The sequence below is a fragment of the Pinus tabuliformis genome, chromosome 3_2, assembly GCF_031772625.1.
Source record: "Pinus tabuliformis cultivar Carrire ecotype Pingquan chromosome 3_2, CPIR1, whole genome shotgun sequence".
In the NCBI taxonomy this organism is placed as follows: domain Eukaryota; kingdom Viridiplantae; phylum Streptophyta; class Pinopsida; order Pinales; family Pinaceae; genus Pinus; species Pinus tabuliformis.
The window spans coordinates 822,333,648-822,344,483 of NC_142302.1; positions in this window are offsets into that span (position 1 = coordinate 822,333,648).

Sequence of the window (10,836 nt, forward strand, 5' to 3'; positions counted from 1 at the left end):
AAATTAAGATGGATCTAGGCTAGTATATATTATTTACCACAATTATTGTTACAGTGTATAATGACTATCTCATATTTGTATTTGCATTGATTAAATGATTATTATATGTAGTCATGTTTTATATTAATTATTTTAATGCATCATATATATGGTTTTGTATAGTAAATTTATTTTTATGTTAAATTTTAATAGTTAAATTTAGATATTCTTTCTTAATACTAGTTATTTTTTTATTAATTTTCATTTTATTCTGTTGGATCCATTAAAATTTGTTATGTGAGTCAATGTTTCCAATTAACAAGTGTGGTTGATCAATATAAATAAGTGAAATAAATTATTAGATTGTGATTTTTTTAGATTTCTACTTAGTTAAATATTATATATAATTATCACTTGTGGTTATAACATACCAAACCATTCATTTTTAGTTGCTAAATATGATTATGTTAAAATAAATTAAAAAAAATGTTATCACCCATGGTTAGAACTTACCAAACCATTCTTTTTTAGTCCCTAGATTTGTTTATGTTAAAATAAATTTTGAAAAAATGTTATGGCCAATAGTTTTGTTATATTCCATGGTTTTGTACTTTATATTCATTTAATTTGCTCTTAAGCTTTATTATTGCAAATTACCTAACATAATCTCTCTTATCAGCGATGAAAAAAATATTTATGAGATAAAGATATTAATGGGATGGATAATAGATAATTATTATTTTTTATATATTAAATTAATGTCTTTGGTTGATGATATTTAATATTATAGATAGCAGCCAGCAGAGGTTTGGTCTCATGGTCAGCGAACGATCTGCTAAGTCGTCCATGCCACTGTGTAGGTCACGAGTTCGAGTCTCGTCTTAACCGAGGGCTGTTATTGTGGGTTGGGTGGTTCCTCATAGAGGTTATAGTGGCAGACGATGGGATTCAACCGCGTGTAACGCAAGTATGATACCACCGTCGTTGTCGATTCTGCTAGTCAAAAAAAAAAATTATTATAGATAGCCTAATAGTTGATAAAAATTTCTATAGGATGGTTTTATCAAAATCCTTTTCCAATCATTTGAGAGGTTATAAACTAGACCAATGGCAAAAAAAATATTGTGTCCCAATGTTTATATAAAACAATTAATTGACTAGAAAAATTAACTAAATTATTTAACTACTAATTTATAAAAATATATATAAAAAACCTTATACATTTAAATTGATAATTTTCTATAAAAATACACATTTTAAATATTAGATACAATCACTAGATCCACTTTTAAATAAAAGCAACACAAAAATAACAAATTTTTTCTGTAAAAACTTAGCCATACACTGTTACACATCAATGGTTACAATTAAAAAAATAACATAACTTTAACTAATAAAATCCCGAAATAGTCAACGTTGTTAAATATATATTAAGCACTATTGCAAGGTGTTTTCACTAGGGAGAACACCCAACCTATTTGCGACAAACCTTTCCCTTAGCACCTAAGCTATATATATGAAAATGCCTTCAAAAACTATCTCAAAACAATGCTTTTTATGATTCAAGTCGACGTCCAATCGGGAAGAGATCCATATTGCAAATGAACCAGATTAATGTTTTCCATAAAACAGTTTCAAGAAATGAACCGTTTTTGGAAAACCCAGTTTCTTGCATTAAAAAATGAAAACTACCGTATAAAACACCATTTTTCATACCGTTCCATTTTTTATAAGGTTTTCTTTTTGCAGAAAATAGTTTCAATAAATGAACCGTTTATGGAAAACCCGGTTTCTTTCATTAAAAAATGAAAACTACCATATAAAACACTATTTTCCATACTGTTCCATTTTTTATAAGGTTTCTAAGGTTTTTATCAGAAATGAAGACTTCCATTTCGTTTCTGGAAACAGATATTTAAATTGAGATTTCTAATTAAGAACTACCGTGAAATGGAAAGAGAGCAAGAAAATCTTTTTGTGTTGCGTTAAAATGAGGGAGGTGGTGGGCTCCAGTATTGTAGCAATAATGCTACAACTCCTGGAGCTTCCTATCTCTAATTTTATCAACCCGGTAGTTCGTACAAACTTGGAAGCGACGGTGCTGTATGCACAAGTACTAGCTCATGTCGCAGCTGTCACTTGGTCAGCTGGCACAAGTCCGCTAGGGCTCAAGCCAACTTCTATATGCTCACAGAAGAAGCTTTATGAGTGATGGACGAAAGCTAACTTAAAGGAGACTAATCTATTTGCAGAAAGAAACTGAAAGCCAACAAAGCATGAAAACCCTAGTAAACCCTAATTTGACTAGCTAGGCCCTTACAATGCAAAACTGTGAAATGAAACTTCTACCAATGATGCCATTACTTGCAGTGAGCTGAAATACATGCATCTAAGCTACTTGCATATGAAAAGACATGTTTTTGTATTTTTTCATTAAGTGGTTGGATTTATTGTGATGATGCTTTTGATTAGGGTTTGACTGTGCAGGAGCGGTTCGAATGGAAGGAAAGCATGGGCAAGGTCAGGATGGCTAGCGGAGGTCCCAGAGGGTCTCTAGCATCACTCCATAGAAGTCTACCACGTTCAGATGCTCAGCAACCGAGTTTGCAGGCTTCTACAGGAAGTCTGCAGGGGATCCTACAGGAAACTCAGGGGTTCTACAGGAAGTCTGTGCAATTCTACAGGATGTTCGATCGTGGGAGTTTTGGGAGATGGTGAAGTGATGGAGTGGTGTGGGAGGATAGGTGAGATGGAGATGGAACTAGTGATGGCTCAGGAGCAGAGAAGTCAGATGGAGAAAGAGTGCATGCAGTGGGTTGATGGCTGGAAGGATGGGATCAACGAATGGTTAAGTAAATGGAGCTATGCGAGTAATGGAAGAGCTGGAAGGTAAACGAGCTGAACAGAGGTCAGTTGAGTGGCTTCAGGTGTGGTTGACAAGAAGAGGAAGGTAATGGAATGGTGTGGAGCAGTGTAGATGAAACAAATTGTCTATGAATGTCACCAAAAACGAGAACTCTTTAACCTATGTTAACTGTGCTTATTTTGAACCAATGAACAATAGTGCAATTTGTGAAAGAAACTTGTGCATGGAAGTGGAATGAAGAAGTGATGATCAAGACCAAAGTGAATGGATGGATCTACGACTAAACTAACTGTTGCAGCTTGCATGGACGTGAAAAGAATTGCTTTTCTTTTTGGTGGTTGATATGGATTGCACCCCAATCCCTAAGCAGAGATGGCAGTGATCTCTAACAACCTTTTTCTGGAGCTCCAATGGATTATAACTATCCTCTTCTAACCTAAACAACTGGAAGCAAATTCACCATAAACTAATCCTATTCAATCTCATAAAAACTAAATCAGCAGACTGTAAATTCGAATTGCATGTCAAAGTAAAGAAACGAAGTGCTGGAACAAAAGTCAAATAACATTACAACACCGAGGAGATCTATTGCTCTCAGGTTGGGCCCTAACCTGAGAGCTATAGCTCCCTTAGAAACTCAGAATGAGATCAAAATCTGCCTGCCTTTATTCATAACCAAAAATCTGATGTCATGCCAAAACTGGCTTACAAAAAGAACCAACACCGAGCTGTAGCTCGTACTTCGAAATTACAAGAGTAATGCAAAAGTTCAAAAAGCTCCTATCAAAGGCTACGGCCTCAGTATTTATGCAAAATGATGATCCAACAGGTTTCCTTGATTTGTGGAGCTCGGCTGTCCAACTGAAGGTTAAACTGCTGATCCTGTAGAACAGTTGTAACTGATGTTCCTGTAGAACGGTTGGCTGCCTCTAAGCTCAGTGGGGAGATTAGTTGGAGCTCGGAGCCATGGTTGGAATCATGAGGAAGGTCCCCAAGACTGTGGACATCCTCTCCTAAAAACCAGCAGTGCCACCTTATTGTCTCCTTGTCTCCTTTCTCGTGGTCTTTGCTCCCTTTTAATGCCAAAAACCTGAAATCATCATGTATTAGTCACGTAGATAGAATGCCTACCCTTCTTCCTACAAACAACACAAATAAACCAAGAAATGAATGCATAAGCAATAAAAAATGAATGGTTTGAGCAAAGCAAGTAGGCCAAATGAGCCCAAATTGTACCAAAAATTGGGGCTCATCAGGAGGGTAGGGAGTTACCCTGAGAAGTGTATGTTGTTGTTTTTTCCGCTGTTTTTGTAGTGTGGTATACTACCAAACTACTATTTTTGTAATTTTTGATGTGGTATACTACCAAACTACTATTTTTGTAATTTCTTGTGTCGTATACTACCAAACTACTATAATATTTTAGCGTCTATTTAATATAAATTTCATTGCCAATATAGTAATTGTGGGGCTAGTCCATTTGAAGCTAAATTCTTAAAAAACAAAACCCAAATAACCTAATTTCAAGTGAAAATGTTGGTAGATTGTTTGAAGCAATTGAAATTGAGGAAGGAATTAAAGGAGAGAAAGGGCACCTGTGCAAGTATTTTCTTGGGCTCTTGAAAGAAGACCAAGGTTTCTGATCCTTCCATCGTGGTCCAAATTTGCCTAGCGAAAATAGATCCATGTTTTGTGAGCAAGCCATTGAAGAGATCCTCCTCAATCTTATTTCTCAACGCATCCAAATTCAAGCATGAAACAATAACTTCTAGTGAATTGTTGCAACATTTCATGTGAAAATATAAAACAAATTTGCAAATCAATTCTAAGAATGGCCATCAATCTAGAAACCCTAAAAATTATCCAACGACCTGTACCTATTTCCATATAGCGCAGATCAGATTGTACTGTGCCCATGGTATTTCATTTTTTTTTCAACTACTCAACATATATTTCATGCGAAAATATAAAACAAATTTGCAAATCAATTCTAAGAATGGCCATCCATCTAGAAACCCTAAAGATTGATCCAGTGACATATACTTGTTTCCATATAGCCACAAATCAGATAGTATTGTGCCCATGGTCTTTCCCTTTTTTTTTTAATACTCAACATTCATTGGAATACACTAAGGCAGGGAAGAAAACTTTCCTAGTCTTTCCTTTTATTCATCTACTCAATATTCATTTGAATACACTAAAACGCGACATAATGGTCTTTCCTCTTTTTTCAACTACTCAACATTCATTCGAATACACTAAGGCCGGGAAGGAAACCCGAAAAAATGGTCTTTCCTTTTTTCAGCTACTTAACATTCATTCAAATACACTAAGGCGGGAAAGAAAATGCGACAAAAATTAAATTTTTAATTTGGAAGATCGTTAAATTTTATAATTATAATTATTTATTTTTTTTATAAATTTTAAAAACATTATATTTTATTAATATATAAAAATGTATGGAATGTATATTTTGTTATCTTATTGTATACTCATTTCAATTTTTTTTTATTTTTTTTTCAAAATTACAAAATAATTAACCATGCTGTAAGTTGTAATTTTAAACAAATTGAGATTTGGATTTTATATAATTAAACAAAAAACCTATAAATATTTTTTGTTAGTGTTTAATTATCTAATACTAATATTATGGGTTTCCATGTTATTTAAACAAATGAGATTTGGTTTTATAATTATTATGTCAAACTTTAAAGCTAAAAATTAACTTTTAACAATGCAATATTTTATAACCAATTTGGATGTAGTCCATTGTTATGGCAGTAAAAAATGAATCTCATTAGTCAATTTGGTTGTAGTTCATTGTGATGGTAGGAAAAAATGAATCTCATGAGCATGGTCTGTTATCGGGAAAACTAGTGTCCATTCAGAGCTACTAGTCCCACTAAGATGGGTAGCTATCTTAGAAACAAACAGTTTAAAGTCACTTGTATTTTCCTTTATGAGATATAGATGAGAGAGAAGCAGAGAGTATTAACCTTAGTCTTTCACTAGTCTCCTTGCTTGTTTCCTCTCTCCCTCGATAGAGCTTTCACCACTTCTTTCTCACTTGTCCTGCTTCAAAGAGCACCTGTAGAGTCAAGGTAGCAAAATACCATCAAAGCATAGAGATCTATAACCATAAACAATATAGGATCAGATGTATATTAACCATACAAATGCATACACAAATAAAAGATTCAAAGATATACAAGCATATGGAGGAAAACTCAAATAGCTTTATTGATAGAAGTAGTAGAAGAGAGGATTACAACCAAGCTGTTTGATCCAGCACCATCCTCCCAGCATGAAAGCCCTCTTCACCTCATGAAAAGCTTAGATCACCCAACAATTCAATGTTTCACAAAGAAACAAATAGCACTTCCTTACAAAATACAAAATTCTAGCCCCCGGATCTCTGGGATGAGGGATCCATATATAGATATTTGCAGGTGGGTGAGTCAACTTCTTGGATTTTGATTAGTGTCATTTCACTGATAGTTCTTGGTTCCACTTGGAGATTTCATGGTCTCTTACTCATCCTTGGGCAAATTCAGAGAGGCAAGTGTCATATGAGCAGTTTCTAGAAGATTCTTTGAGTCTCTGCCTAGCAAACTACCTCTGCCATTTGTCTGCTCTCACTCATCACACCCCATAGAAGGGTTTTTTAATATGAATCACACTTTTTGCATGTGACAGGTGAGATGCATCACACCCTCAGCATGGAGCAGCCTGTATGGTCCAGTTTTGACCAGTTCTGAGCAGTTTTTCAGGGAGAACTTCTAGGAAATGATGTAATCAGCTGACCTTATTTCTTTAGGGTATGAAACAACACTTTTAGGGGTTTATAAGCCCTTGGTTTATGGACATATGTGATTGGGGTTATGGTGCCCAAATATGTCTATAACAGTTGCCCACTAAAGCATGAGGTCATAAATCTTCTGGTGCCAGGTGAAATTCTTTATCATGAGGATCTGAGGTTTTTCAAACTAGAAGGCGACCTGTAATAAGATAGAATACAATACATTATCTTCATAATATTTTCATGATCTAGCAGAGGTGGGCATTCCCATGCTCAGCTTTATAAATTCATTTTCATGTACATAGGACAAACAACCGTCTATGTGGCAGGCTGATGATTCTGGTAGAGCCATCATCCCTTAGCTTGGATGATTTTTTGTGTAGCTGTGATGTACATTTGATATCTTTATTTTCCTGAATATATCGCAGCCCGGATGGATGAAACTAGATCTGGGGTCTTCAAACTCGTTCCATCTTCTCGCAAAGTACAAGTCGATCCATGTGAAAATATGTTCTTGTGTTGAACATGGAAAGACATCGCCTGATTACCAGCCAATGATGTAAGTTGTTAATAGGTGCGAGAGGAATCACCGATAATGATAATGACCTTCAATGTACTGTAGTACAATTCACGTGGTGTGAATACATGAGTCGATGTTGAACACCATGCAAAATCTTTCAGTCGAAGGCCATTGATGTAAACCTGTCGCTGGAAGTGAGAAACTTGCCATTGAGGCATGCAAGCTTCAAAGTACTGAAAGGGTTGTTCCTAAGTCAACTTCTTGGATAATGAGCTGATGTCGACAAGAAGTGACCCATTGTAGGAGGGCATTAATGAATCCCACATCTATGACACAAAACAGAGAAAATGATTTTGTGGAGGTGAAAACGATCTGATGATACAAGGTTCAAGGCGACGGTCATGAAAGAATGAAGCGTGAAGGTATTGCAGCGGATGAGATGTTAGTTGGGTTGGTGAATTCTGTGAGCGACTTCTCTTGAACATATCAATGACACTGAAATGGATTGGTAGCGTTAACCCCAAAAATGGATGGTACGGAGGACCAATGGTGATATGACCGGTGAACGGAATAACCCAACCCGACTCAATCATGGTGATGGAGTGAAAGTGTCATGTTCAAGAGCGAACTGCTACCAATGCAGTTCTTCAAGTTTTCTTCCCAATTTTTCCCCAGTCGTTGCTGACCAGTACCTCTTTATTTTTGTCAAGCTTGAGGAGAATAACATATGCTTGTTCTATAATTTGCCCTTCGGGCAAACCTGTCACTATGTTTTAATGAGCCTAGCGAAAGTGAAACTCGCTCTTGTCTATAATGGACAAGTTTGTCGCTATTGTTATAACAAGTTTAACGACAAAGATAACTCAGTCCTTTTCAGTTTTAAAGAGTCTAAAAAGAGACGAAAAGGAAACTCCAGTAATCCTTTTTCATAGTATAATCCTTTAAGTCCGAAAAAGTATAAAATAATACGAAAGGGATGACGTTTCTGATCACTTTAACGAGCAGAAAAAGACAAGCGCTTGATCTTTTCGTGTAATGATCGCTCAGGTCCAAAAAGATTAAAATACAAGAGGGATGGCACTTCTAATCACTTTAACGAGCTGGAGAGGCCAATTGCTCAGAAATATTTTTATATTTTACGAGTCTAAAGAGAGCTTAAAGGAGACTCGTTTTTTGAAGAACGAGTGATATTTTCGGGTAGCAGCTGGTCCCAGGTGAGGTTTGGAACTTTTCAATCATGGCAGTGTAAAGAAGGTGGCTAACAGAATCACTCATCGCAGCTGTTCCTCAAAAGGGGTAAACAATCAAGTGGAGGTGTATGATTAGCTAAAAAGTGGAGGTGATGGTAATAACATGACCAAGGCTCAAAAGCTGATAGTAATGCAATCACAAAGGTTATTTACCGAAGGTGGCTTCATTTTTTAATGAGCTTGAACTCTTGGGGAAACATATGCTCATTGCTAGGTTTATTTTTTAACGAGCTTGAACTTCGCGTAAACTTGCTCGTGCCAGTCATATAATAAGGATGTCGCTCATTAGTAGGTTCATTTTTTAGGGAGCTTGGCCCATGCGCAACTTTGCTCCAGAGCCTTTTGTATGCAAGCTAAGAATGACCAACCTACGTGGTTAAAGGGTTGAGAGCCTACAAACTAAGAAAATAAGCCTACAAACTAGGAAAATAAAAGGTCATTTTTCACTCGCATGCAAAAGGTTTGCATGCCCCCAGGTATAAAGAGAAGTAGAGTTTCCAGGTTACCATATGGAAGTTCTTGCATTAAAGCAAGGCTATTCCATCTGCATCTGTAGACAAAACACTTCCTCGGCTCTGTCCATTGAAATAGACAAAGGTGAATGGTACGAGCTTCCACTCACATGACTTTTGACGAGGGAATCTTACTCCAGTATAATCCCATTTTCCTAAATGGATGGGTGTGTCAAAATAGTCATATATCCTACACGGAAACCTACCTTATACCTGGGGTTTTCCTGCTAAAGCAGACCAGGGTGCATGCCCCCTGGGTTTAGTCACATTCACCGAATCACTCCCACTCATTAGGCGGATTGACTGGAGGTTGATGAGACATTCCTTGTGCAAAAAGACCAGTTAGGGATGGCATTTGACTAGTAGCTATGTTTGAACCAGGGAATGAAAGCTGGTCTACGAGCTAGACCACTCTGCCTTCATGCGGGAAACACATCACTTGAAAGAGTGAGGAAACAATAGCTCCCATGCTATAAAATAGTCATACCCAAGGAGTAGATTATAATCTAATGGCCCTTGGACTACCATTACGTTCAGATAAATGGTTTTCCTTCTCAAAGTTATAGGTAAATTTGGAAGGATCCCTAACGGTCAACTGGTTCCTTTGTTGAAGCCTAATAGATTTTGAATCTCAGGCAGAAGTGATGGCAAACCAAGCGCTTTCCAAGCAGTTGAGGAAAGGATACTCACAGAAGCCCCTTCATCTATGATAGTGCTAGCCATGACCATTTTGTAAGCTTGTACTATGATTCAGAATGGTACATTAGATGGTAGGCGGGGTCTCCCTAGTAGATTGCAATCGAAGGAGACGACTAGATTGCTTGGAGGAGGTGCCGAATAAATTCCCGGATGAATCTCTAATGAACTTCCTCCTTACGATAAAGGAACGGGTAGATTTCCCCCTTATTCATCTGACTCTGTGTTAACAAAAAGAATTTGAACGGTGTCGTTCTTATTCTCTTTGCAGATTGTATCATCCGAAGATGGACCTTCTGAAGACAATATTGGGTTGACTGCCATCTCAACTTGTTGACATTGGTCTGGTGTGGACTCAGAGGGTTTATCTTCAATGATAGGTGCTTCGATCGACAACACAGGTGTGTTAGTCGGGTTTTCAACTAGCGATGGACTTGGTAAGAGTTTCTTGTATCCAGGAGGAAGTCGCTACGGTGAAGCCAGAGGATTATCCAAGACTCTTTTAGCTTCGTCCAGGAAAGGACAATGGTGGAGGGCATGATCGCCTTGACACAACCTACAAGGAAATCTAGATCTTCCTTTTTTTCCATTGACTTCGTTTTCACTAGTTGATGGTGTACTCTCAACATGATCGTCAGAGGTTGAAGACACCCGATTGTGCAAGCGGGGATACCAGTCACTTAAGATCCGTGGGATGCAAGGACAATCTCGATGATAGTGGTCTCCCTTGCAAATGACACATGGAGATTTAGGTTTGGATGGTGCAGTGTGTGGATTTTCACCAGATGATGCATGGTTGCCCCTTTTCGCCGTTGGCTTCTTCTTCTTCTTCTCCTTCCCTTTCTTCTTCTTCTCAGTTACTTGGTTTTTAGCATTATTAGCTTCACCAAGTGAAGGGGAAGAAGGAGAGGGAGAAACAAACGAAGTAGAACGTGGGGGAGCGACTTTAGTATCATCTAGTTGCTGATTTGATTGCTGAGGAATTACGATGTTTTGAACAACAGAGGTTGAGAAAAGCCATACTGGCAGGCCAATTGTAAGTCCTGGAAGGGACAATGTAGCCATATGTGGAGCACCAACATCTCCCCAAGAAGAGAAAGGACTAGGATCCCCCCCAAGGGGAAATCCTTGATTACTAGACTCCATTTTCTCAACCTAAGACCAACGAGGGAACAATGATGTTATTCCAATTAAAATAAATTTTATGACGCTTT